Here is a 12,284-nt window from a genome sequence, read left to right as displayed (position 1 = left end):
TGACCAGGCTGGTCTCAAACTCTTGACCTCGTGATCCACCTGCCTGGGCCTCTGAAAGTGCTGGGATTATAGACATGAGCCACCTCTCCCAGTCTATTGTATTAGTCTTACATATTTGCGTTCTCATACCTTAGCTCCCACATATCAATGAGAATATATGATGCTAGGTTTTCCATTCCTGAGTTACTTCACTTAGAATAATAGTCTCGAATCTCATTCAGGTCGCTACAAATACCGTTATGTCATTCTTTTTTTATGGCTGAGTTGTATTCCATCAACATATAAATATACAAAACTTTCTTTATCCACTTGTTGATTGATGGGCATTTGGGTTGGTTCCAGGATTTTGCAATTGCAAATTGTTCATTAGCAGTTAAGTTTTGGGAGTCAAAAGTTATATGTGGATCTTCAGCTCCATGGGGGATTGGGATCCCTAACCTCCATGGTGTTCAAGGGCCAATTGTTTCAGAGTGGTTTGTGATAACAAGTGCCAAAATGGAGAGGCAGAAGCCAGGAGCTCATTCCTGCAGAAGGTGGGTTGGAAACAAAAAATTGTACTATTTCCTTAGAATCAAGGTGCTCCAGAGAACAATTGGGGATTTATCTGAAGTCCAGTGAGGTTCTCATTCTCTCGAAATGGAAAAAAAAAAAAAAGACATTGATTGTGTAACTACTACAGACCAGGTGTTTTATCTACATCATCTCATTTGAACTCCTTTAACAATCTTGCAAACAATGTATTTTTGTTACATTTTTAGATGACAGGAATTCAGGCTAAAACAGATTAAGTAAGTTGACCTTGGTATCACAGCATGAGTGACAGAGTTTGAAAACTCTGCTGGACCTCAAAACTTATGCTTGCCACTCAACAGGCTTTAATCTCACACAGGGAGAAAGACACATATAGGATGTCATGTCAGGAAATACAGAAACGAAGACTATAAATGTGGCATATTGATAGAGGGTTCAATTTCATTCAAAGATTGGGGGAGAGTCATGACTCTCATATTAAAATAATCATAGACTACTATATGCACATCACATTGGCTAAAAATTTTAAAAGACAGAACATAATAAATGTTGGCAAGGATTTAGTGCAACTGGGACTCTCATACACTGCTGGTGGGAGAGCAAATTGACAAAACCACTTTGGAAAATGGTTTGGCAGTATTGTAAAAGCTGATGATTTGCCTGTCTTATGAAATTTCAATCCTTGATATATTTCCAATGGAAATGTGCCCAGCTAAAGGAACAGAAGTATGTTCATAGTTGCAATATTAGTAATAAGCACAAACTGAATGCAATCCAAATGTTCATTAACAGAGGAAAGAATAAATTAGTACATGTTTACCCATCAGAACACTATTATTACTGTTACATACTACAACATGGATGAAACTCACAGACATGATGTAGAATGACAGAAGCCAGATACAAGAGTTTGTTGAGTATGATTCCATTTGGTTCAAAAATAAGCAAAACAAATCCGTGCTCTTAGAAGTCAAGATAATGATTACCCTTGAGGTGGGGATGAAATAGTAGATAGTGACTGGAAGAGGACACAATGGAGCTTTTGGGCCTGCTGGTAATGTTCTGGGAGCTGATTGTGTGGTTGATTCCAGTTTGTGACAATTTATTGTGTTGTAGACTTAAGATTTTGGCAGTTTCTGGTATGAGTGTTATTGAGCAGAATGCAAAATTTCAATGAAATTTTGGAATAAAACAAAGTATGTCAAATAATTTTGTATTTGTAATGGATTATTTTCTTTTCAGAAACCCTTTCATACCAGCCCTCATATGATGCTGGGACCAGAGTCTGGCCTCAGAAATTGGAGAGAATTTGATCTCTTCTCTACCTTTTTCATGCATTGATATCAGTACCACCAATGACGCTCATCAAGGTGAGAACAATGAGACCCCAGATGTCCTCAGTGACCTAGAAGTTGGCTCTCCAGAAGGTACCTGGACTTAGTATACCCAAAGAAATTGAAGGTCCACAATAAAATAGCAGTGTCCTGTGGAGTGTTGGATATTAACATTCAATAGTAAGTTTACATACTGTGGAAACCAATTATGATAAAGGAATGACACAGAAAAACCCAAGAGCAATTCTATGACACAAATAGATAATTCTGTTGCTGATGAGAAGTTTAAACCTTCCAGGAGCTGACTTGAATGGCCTTGCTCACTAGTACTTTTGTTTTTCACTGCACCTATTTAAATGCTACTTTTTATGACATTTCTCTGGAACTAAAAGGAACTTTATAATTACTTATGTGTGGACCAGTACTTCAGTATAAGGTGGAAACCTACATCTTATAATTGCTGTCACATGGGCTTTCCTTCTTGTTTCTCCACTAGAGCAGATGCTAAGAGCATGGAAGATGTAGAAAAGTATTGATATTGATCTGAATAGGCCTTGGTTGAACTTGGGCCAGAGCTAGTGACTTCAAAAGATCTTTTGGAATAAACAGAGTCAGATAAAACAAATTTGTTTTTTACTAAAGCAGAGACAACATGTGAGTAGATGGCACAGTCACTTGGGGGGCAAAAAGGTCTCTTTTATCTAGGGTCTGAAGGTAGGAGCCTAGAGAGCAGCCTTCTGTTAAGAATATCCAGAAATGGAGCAAGAGAACTGATAAGATTCAAGTGGGTGGCACCACATAACCTTCAGTCTAGTATTTTTTAAAATTTTTTAATTTTTGTGAATACATAGTAGATGTATATATTTATGGGACACATGAGATGTTTTGATACAGGCATGCAATATAACATACTCACATCATGGAGAATGGGGTATCCATCTTCTCAAGCATTTATCCTTTGTGTTATAAACAACCCAGTTAAAAATAACTCTTTTAGTTATTTTAAATGTACAATTAAATTACTATTGACTATAATCACCCTGTTGTGCTATCAAATATTAAGTCATATTCATTCTTTCTATTTTTTTTGTACTCATTAACTGTCCCCACATCCCCCCACCAGTCCCCCACTACCTTGCCTAGCTTCTGGTAACCCACCTTCTACTCTCTATCTCCATGGATTCAATTGTTTTAATTTTTAGATCTCACAAATCAGTAATAACATGTGATGTTTGTCTTTCTGTGCCTGACTTGTTTCACTTAACATGATGATATCCAGTTCCATCCATGTTGTTGCAAATGACAGGATCTCATTCTTTTTTAATGGCTGAATAGTACTCCACTGTGTATATATACCACATTTTCTTTATCTACTCATCTGTTGATGGACACAAGGTTGCTTCCGAATCTTAGCTATTGTGAATAGTACTGCCACAAACATGGGCCCCTCAGGCTAGTTTTGACAGAATGGCTACATGGTTACAAAAATAACTTATGTGGTATGATCCAAAATTTCATCTAGAAAGATAAAAACTAATGGTCTGTAAAATTTCACTAAGATTGTTTAAATTTAGGAAAGTTATAGAAATCTATAGACTCTGGTTACTTTGGTCATGTTACAGGTTTGTAACAGAAAGAGCCTATTTCTTGTCTATTTTCCCCTCTAGACCACAAAATCCTTGATGTCAGGGAATTTATTTTATTCATTGTTTGGTCTTCTGGACCTTAAGCATTGCCTGATACATATTAGACACATCATAAGTATTTGTTGAATAAGTAAGTGAATGAGTGAATGAGTAAATGGATGAATAAAAAATGATAAAATTATTCTCCATGAGAAATTTTCATTATCTTAATTTATACTGTGTGACTAGCTATCAAAGTCTTTAAAAACTGAATGCGAATCTTAGATTTCCATAACTCTTTATACTGAACAAGTGAGAAAGGTGTGCACTTTCCCAATTTACATACGCATACATGTTTGCCCACACTGACAAAGAACATGGGTAACTTATTCAATTGGAGGGAAAAAAATTGATCAAGAGTGTTTGTTTTCACTGTGAACATCACCAGGAACAAGATTGTTGCTGCGCATTTACTGATGAAATGTTTAAGGGGCAGCTGTAGATAATTTGAGTCTGTGCTTACAGATCACAGAAATCGGCGTTCGCTTTAGAGATAGCAACTGTTTGTTTCCATTTGTTTTAATCTCACACCCAAGCTTTACTTGCTCCAATGTCATTTTAATATTGTTTTCTTGCCAAGGTCAGCAGTGAAAAACACCTGGTGTTGGGATCAAAGGTTAATCACAGGCACAGCTTCCATCTAAATAGAGGTGAGCATGGCTACTATTGACTCTGCAGGAATCTGCTGTTGAGCAAAAAGCACTGGTCTAGGCATTGGGTGTATATTATTTGTCTTTTGCTGCCTAACAAATTACCCAAAATCTTAGCAGCTTTATACAGAAATATTAACTATCTCACAATCTCTGTGAATCAGAAACATGGGCAAGGATTAGTTGAGTCTTCTGACTCAGGGTTTCTCAGTGGGTCACAAACAAGATACTGACAGGAACTGTAGTCTCAAGGCTTGATGGCTTATAATTTCACTCACATGGTTGTTGACAGGGTTCAGTTCTTCATGGGCTGTTGGACTGAGGGCTTCAGTTTCTCTCTGGCTGTTGACCAGAGGCAGCCCTCAGTTTCTTGCCACATGAGCCTTTCCACAGGGCAGCTCACAGCATGGCAGCTGGCTTCATCAAAGTGAGCAAGCAAGAAGGGCCAGAGAGAGAGTGCAAGCAAGATGGAAGCCACAGTCTTTTGCAACCTAATCACTGAAGTGATATCGTATCACTTTTGCTATGTTCTACTAATTAGGAGCAAGTTACTAGGTCCAGCCCACACTTAAGGATAGGGGATTACATGAGGAAGAAGAGATCACTAGGAACCATTTTAGAAACAGTCACAAAAGAAGACATATTTCAGTCAAGTGACAGTATACCAGCATGATACTTGTTATATTATTTTGCTGTTCACCGTCAGTTCTCCCATTTGCAAAATGGGGGGGCTGGTCTGAATTGCCATTGGTGTTTACAAGATGTTAGTAAGTTTATCCTACCTCTGGGATTGAATTGTTGGACATAAATGCCACACGGCATTAAATATTCTTCATTATGTTAGCTAAGCCTTTTGACCTCAAAGAGTAGGGTCCTTCTCAAGTTACCACAAGGAAAGTGCTCATCCATAGTTAGGATCTAGGTAGTCTGAACTGAAATGGGAGGTAAAAGGTGATTCTAGGAATTCACCTCTTTCAATATATCCGAGAGGGCCTTTGTTATGGCATTTTTGCATTGCTCTGAAAATCTACTCCATTCTCTTCTGCCTTCTGTCTGGCTTTTCCTTAACGTGTCTTTTATTTACTCGGTTTCTGCTTTCTCACTATATTAACTTGCCATGGTCCATCATGACCTGGATCCTACATATGACATTTCCTATACGCATCCTTTCAATGACTAATGTATTACACACCTCCCAGTGTAAATTCCTGAGAAAGACAATCTTAATGTTCTAGGAAATCTTTTCATGTCAGGCTTTTGGGGAGGTATGGAAGGTCAACACAGGCTCACTGTAAGTTACTGTACACTCGTCATTCTCTAGTGTTTTGAATACCTTACACATGAAGGAATAAATCCAAGGACCACTTCTGAGGAGCTCAAAATTCTTCCACTTTCATTTATAGCCTTTTTTTTCTCTTTATTATTGATAAAAAATAGTATATATACAACAAGATAAAAATCTAGGGTTGGTCTGTGTTCTAGACTCTATTAAAGACAGGAATCTAAACAACAGAAAAAATTAACTCAAATGTCTTGAATGATTTGTTCTATTGATGAATTTGGAGACTATGACTTTCTGACCTCCCCTCACCTTTACCTTACCCTGAAGTATGGTGGGCAGAGAATTATCTGAATTACATCCAGGGAAAAGGTTTCAACTGATTTCAAATATTCTGAAGGATTTCAGCTAAATGAAAGCTTTTGCTAACTTCCTGTTGACTTTCCAGTTTAGAGTAGAGGTCACAGTAGAAAATTCAGGTCATTGAGGACATATTTACTTTGATCTGAAGTGAGAATGGAGAATGCCTTTAGACACACACACACACACACACACATACACACGCACGCGTGTGCACGTGCACAAACACACACAGGTCTTCTCTCCAATTAGGAATCAATCTGGCTTTATATTTCCCTACTTTTGTTGAAAATAGAATTTCTAGCCTGCAATGTGATTTCACTGATGTACTACCCTTGTAATTAAATGAAGATTCAATGACTCGTTTGTTATCATTGCTTGTTGATATATATTTTCTTTTAAAAATCTCTTGGGGATTCATTTCTTCCAGAAAATCTTTTGCAACTTGATTCCTTAGTTGGGCTTTAATCAATTATATGCTATGGGAGCCCAAAGAGAGTTGAGTATTTATTTTTATTTTTTAATGTTTTTTGAGACGGAGTTTCACGTTTATTGCCCAGGCTGGAGTGCAATGGCGCGATCTCAGCTCACTGCAAACTCCGCCTCCCGGGTTCAAGCAATTCTCCTACCTCAGCCTCCCGAGTAGCTGGGATTACAGTCATGCACCACCATGCCCGGCTAATTTTGTATTTTTAGTAGAGATGGGATTTCTCCATGTTGCGCAGGCTGGTCTCGAACTCCTGACTTCAGGTGATTCACCTGCCTCAGCCTCCCAAAGTGCTGGGATTACAGGCATGAGCCACTGTGCCCGGCCTGAGAGTTGAGTATTTTTAAATCCAGTCTCTTTATTTTACAGTTGAGAAAACTGAGGCCAAGTACAACTAAGTGGCAGAGCTAAGACTGGAGTCCATGTTTTTATACAAGATTTAAAGATCTTTACACTGTAATTAGTCAACTACAAAGTATTATTGAGTATCTCTTCTCAATTGTAAGTTAGAACCTGTTATGGAGCTAAGATATATCAAGAGAAATTAGAAATAATCATTTCTCACCAAAAGTTCTACTTGTAGTCCTCAAATATGCGAGTTTACATTTCACAGCAAGATCTCCCACTGTGGTAGTCATGGGTATCTATTGATCAAATGTCCAAAGTTCTACTTTGGTTCTTCAACCACATTCAAATATATCCTGTTACTACTATTGGGGCACAAAGAATAATACCCCCAAAGTATGGTGGTTTGGCATGCTGAGCACTTTGAATTAAAAGAAATTGGAAGGCTCTCCTCCCTCTCCCGAATGCAGGGAGAAACTCTGGAATTTCCTTATCTGACTAAGGAGAGTTTTTTATTTTATTTTGTTTTTGAGATGGGGTCTTGCTCTGTCACAGGCTGGAGTGCAGTGGCGCAGTCTTGGCTCACTGCAACCTCTGCCTCCCGGGTTCAAGTGATTCTTCTGCCTCAGTCTTCCAAGTAACTGGGATTACAGGCACCCACCACTGCGCCTGGCTAATTTTTGTATTTTTAATAGGGATGCTGTTTCTTATTTTGGCCAAGCTGGTCTCAAACTCCTGACATCGTGATCTACCCGCTTTGGCCTCCCAAAGTGCAAGGATTACAGGTGTGAGCCACCGCACCTGGACAGAAGCGTTATTTTTAAAAGAAATGCAATTGTCTTATGAACACTTCCTTGGGAATCTTGTCAAATAACCAGGAATGATTAATCACTGGAAAAGAGAAGAGACTAAAAGTCATCAACACACCTGGATAGACTTTTCATCTATGCTTCTGAGGGTAGTTTTGAGAGAATACCTGGAAGACTTTATCTACATAAGAAGACAATCTTTGTTCACACTACTGTTCTACCGATCACCTTCCCATAACTTACTATTTGGTTTTCTAAGAAAATAATTTAAAAGATAATGTCTGTATCCAGGTCCATTTATTTTCCCTAAAAATTATTAACTACCTCTCTAAAATTGCCTGCAGCAACCTACTTCACTCTCCCCTGTGAAGAGAATGATTAAGCCTCAACCATTTGGCCCTTTTTGTCTCATTTTTCTGGTCCTTTTTGTCTCATATTTGCTGGACTCCTGTGCCCATGTGTATGTTAATAAATTTGTTAACAGAAAAAACAAAGTCTGTAAAATATTTTAAACAGATTTCTTCTGTGCCAGTATGGAGTGATCGTGGCCCAGGGAACACCATTTCAAGAGGCCCTGAGAAAGTTCACCTACAGCAGTCAGGTTACAGTTTAGTTTTGCACATTTTAGGGAGGCAGAAGTTGCAGGCAAAGATATAAATCAATACATGGAAGGTATATATCAATTTGGCCTAAAAAGGCAGGACATCTCGACATGCAGGCTTACAAGTCATGGGTGGGATTTTGGGATTCTTTAGTTGACAGCTGGGTGAGAGAGTTAAGCTATTGTCTAAAGATTAGAAGTCAGTAGAAAGGAATGCTTGAGTTAAGATGAGGGAGCTGGGGGGCACAAGGCCCCTGTTATGTAGATGAAGCCTCATAGGTAGCAGCCCTTAGAGAGAATAGATGGTAAATGTTTCTTTCCAGTCCTTAAAGGCATCAGACTCTCAGTTCATCTCTCCTAGATCCAGGAAAGACTTGGCTGCATTTATGGAGATTCTCTATGGATGCAAATTTCTCCCACAAAAGACAGATTTGCAGGGCCATTTCAAAATATGTCAAAAAGATATATTCTGGCTCTTCGCCATCTTGCAAGATGGCAGGTGAAAAAGTTGAGAAGGCAGATACTAAAGACAAGAAACCCAAAGCCAAGAAGGCTGATGCCAGTGGCAAGGTGAAAAGGATAATTACCTCAAGGCTAAAAAGCCCAGGAAGGAAAATAGCCATTGCAGACACAATCCTGTCCTTGACAGAGGAATTGGCAGATACTCCCGATCTGTTATGTATTCCAGAAAGGCCATGTACAAGTGGAAGTATTCAGCTGCTAAATCCAAGGTTGAAAAGAAGAAGAAGAAGATTCTTGCAAATGTTACAAAATCAGTTGGTAGTAACAAGAGTGATGGTACATGGGTGCTTAAACTTCTCAAAATGACTAGATATTATCCTACTGAATATGTGCTTCAAAAACTGTTGAGCCATGGCAATAAACCCTTCAGTCAGCACGGGAGAAAACTGTGAGCCAGCATTACTCCTGGGACCATTCTGATCATCCTCATTGGACGCCACAGAGGCAAGAGGGTAGTTTTCCTGAAGCAGCTGGCTAGTGGTTTGTTACTTGTGACTGGACCTCTGGTTCTCAATCGAGTTCCTCTACTAAGAACACACCAGAAATTTGTCATTGCCACCTCAACTAAAATTGGTATGAGCAATGTAAAAAATCCCCAAACATCTTACTGACATTTACTTCAAGAAGAAGCAGCTGTGGAAGCCCAGACACCAGGAGGGTGAGATCTTCGACACAGAAAAAGAGAAACATGAGATTACAGAGCAGCGTAAGGTTGATCAGAAAGCTGTGGACTCACAAATTTTACCACAATTTAAAGTTCTTCCTCAGCTCCAGGGCTACCTGTGTTTGCCCTGATAAATGGAATTTATCCTCACAAATTGGTATTCTAAATTCTTTTTTTTTTTTTTTCTTTTGAGGCAGAGTCCCTGTTGCCAGGCTGGAGTGCAGTGGCATGATCTCAGCTCACTGCAACCTCCACCTCCCAGTTTCAAGCAATTCTCTGACTCAGCCTCCCGAGTAGCTGGGATTACAGTAGCCCGCCGCGACGCCTGGCTTTTTGTATATTTAGTAGAGATGAGGTTTCACCATCTTAGTCAGGCTGGTCTCAAACTCCTGACCTCGTAATCCACCCACCTCGGCCTCCCAAAGTGCCAGGATTATAGGCATAAGCCACCGTGGCTGCCTGGTATCCTAAATTTCTTAAGGGAAACCTAATTAAATAACTGATGTCTATATATATATATATATATATTTCTATTTCCCTCAGGGTCTGCTATCTGTCATGTGATGCTATACTGGAGTCAGTTTGGAAATTAAGCCACATTATACCTGGTAAATAAAAAACTTAACAAGGTTTTATGGTTTGTAGAGTTACTTAGCCTTTGCTTTGCATGACCTTAGGTCTTGTTTACAATTTAGTATCTTATTGCCACAAAGAGTCTGGTTTTTCAGTCCTGTGTTCTCTATTTCAACTCTAATGCTTGTCAAACGTGCCTAAACTGCAAAAGGGAGTTAACTCCCTCCTCTCGTGGCTGGGAATTCAGTTTTTCAGGTTTCTCTGGGGTCTCCTTGGCCAAGAGGGGGCTAGTTCAGTCAGTTGGGGGGCTTAGAATTTTATTTTTTGGTTTACAGTATGCTGTCTCTTTTATTATTCTGCCTATTGTCGGTCTGTTCAGACCTTCGGAGGGAAAGTTTCAACTTCCCTACACTACTTAAGCTAGTTTACCATGTCGTATTGCTTCCGTCCCATCTTTTCAAGACAGCCTGAACTCCTTACTCCTGAATACAATGTGTCCTATCTCCTTTGCACCTTAACTCGTGTCATTTTTTCTTTCTCCTTTCCACCTGCCAAAGATATTTGTGATCTATATCAGGATCCTTTGTTTCCTTGCAGCATCTTTCATCTATTGTGCTCTACTGGGGTTTCCCTTTGCTTGAAGCTCCCATAACAGGTGGAACATTCATTTATTATTCCTTTCACTTATTCACTGATACTGTATTCTATTCTGGGTACTGGTCTAACTATGTGGATAAAGGGCATCAAAGACTTGACAACATGATTTTTACCCTCTCAATGTTTAAAATTGCACCAGGAAAAATAAAGCCGCATAATTTTGGAGAGATAACATTTCTACAGATTAACTTATAAAAGTTTTCTTTTTAAATTCCATTTTGTTCTGGTTACTCATTCAGATAGCAGTGTGTTCATTTTTGGGGTGATGTATATGGAAAGGATTGAAAACCAGAAGTAGTCCACACTTTTCTGACTTTATCCAAAAGACCAAGTTTTTAGGGTCTCCATGATATTCTGAGGATGTCCTAGTGGGTTATCAAAGAAGGTAAAGAGTAGTTATTGTGTGTTTTCAGCCATTTTCAGAGTTTTGAAAAAGCAGAGGGAAGAGAGGTTTTCTTCTCTCCCAGGCTAGAAATTAATTTCCCCTGGGAAATGGAAGAAGAAGGAGAACCTAAGGATCTTCAGATAGCTTCCTGGATGTTCTGCTGGCAAGCCCCCAAAGTTGATTGGCTCAATGGTGCATTTTACAGTTGAAAGTAGCAAACTATGTCCTTGTCCCAATGGAGATGTTGTTAGAGATAGGAGACGACTCAGCAGAAGCCTTCATGGACCATGACTGAAAATCGGATGATCATTCTAAGCCCTCTTCATCCCTGCCTCCCGTCAACATTTATGTCCCAAGACATAAGAAGCCTGATACAACATTGAGGAGAAAGTAGGGCACTACAGGAAGCACAGAGGCTTAGTAATTCATTAACCTGTTGGAATGGGTATTTGGAGTCAGAAGTTAAAGTACAAAAAAATATAACAGTGATAGTCTGTGTACCCAGGAAACTGTAGATGGCATATTTCTGCTTTGTACTTTAGTGTAACATTCCCATCTGCCTTAGTTCATTTTGCATTACTATCAAGGAATACCTGAGGCTGGGCAATTTAGAAAGAAAAAAGGTTTACTGGCTGACAATTCTGCTGGTTGGAAAGTTCATGATTGAGCATCTCCATCTGTTGAGGGCTTCAGGAAGCTTCCATTCATGGCAAAAGGCAAAGGAGAGCCAGCATGTGCAGAGACCACATGGTGAGAGAGGAAGAAAGAGAGAAGGGAAAGATGCCAGGCTCTTGCAACAACCAAGTCTCTCAGGAACTAATGGAGTGAGAAATCACTCAGTCCCAAGGGAGGGCATTATTCTATGCATGAGGGATCTACCGTCATGACCCAAATGCCTCCCACTAGGTACTACCTCCCAACACCACCAAACTGGGGCCTAAATTTCAACATGAGATTTAGTGGGAACAAACAAACCATATCCAAATCACAGCAACATCTAACAAAATGTTCCCTTTAGGCATCCCAAATAATTAATACAAATTTTCTTCATTTGTAAGCTGAACAATGTGTAGTATAAAAAATATTATTAAAAACTTTTAAAACCACTCGTTGTTGGACAATATGTAACATGTCACTGTACTCCAATGTTTCACAATGTCCTCAACAAACCTTCCTTCAAGTATGACTTGAGAATCTGTCAGCAAAACAATCAAGGCAAAGAATTAAAGCAGTGTAAAAATCTACTAAAAGCAAAACGTGTTCTAAAATCAAACTTACTCATTTCACAATAAGTGGTGATGGCCTGCCTAAGAAGAAACCTTCCCTCAATTCGTTGTCACAATCTTTTTGTGGCTTTGAGGGATGTTCTGTGATACAGAAATTTTTTTTTTTTTGAGAGTAC

At 39.1% G+C, this 12,284-nt stretch overlaps 1 pseudogene; it reads left to right on the top strand.

Annotated features, from left to right (window-relative positions):
- The first annotated feature begins 8,573 nt into the window (after positions 1-8,573).
- LOC116556537 lies at positions 8,574-9,433 on the top strand (annotated as a pseudogene).
- Positions 9,434-12,284: the final 2,851 nt, after the last annotated feature.

This window comes from Sapajus apella, unplaced genomic scaffold, assembly GCF_009761245.1.
Source record: "Sapajus apella isolate SASKATOON/1434 unplaced genomic scaffold, GSC_monkey_1.0 scaffold17, whole genome shotgun sequence".
In the NCBI taxonomy this organism is placed as follows: Eukaryota; Metazoa; Chordata; class Mammalia; order Primates; family Cebidae; genus Sapajus; species Sapajus apella.
This window is presented reverse-complemented; position numbering and strand designations above follow the sequence as displayed.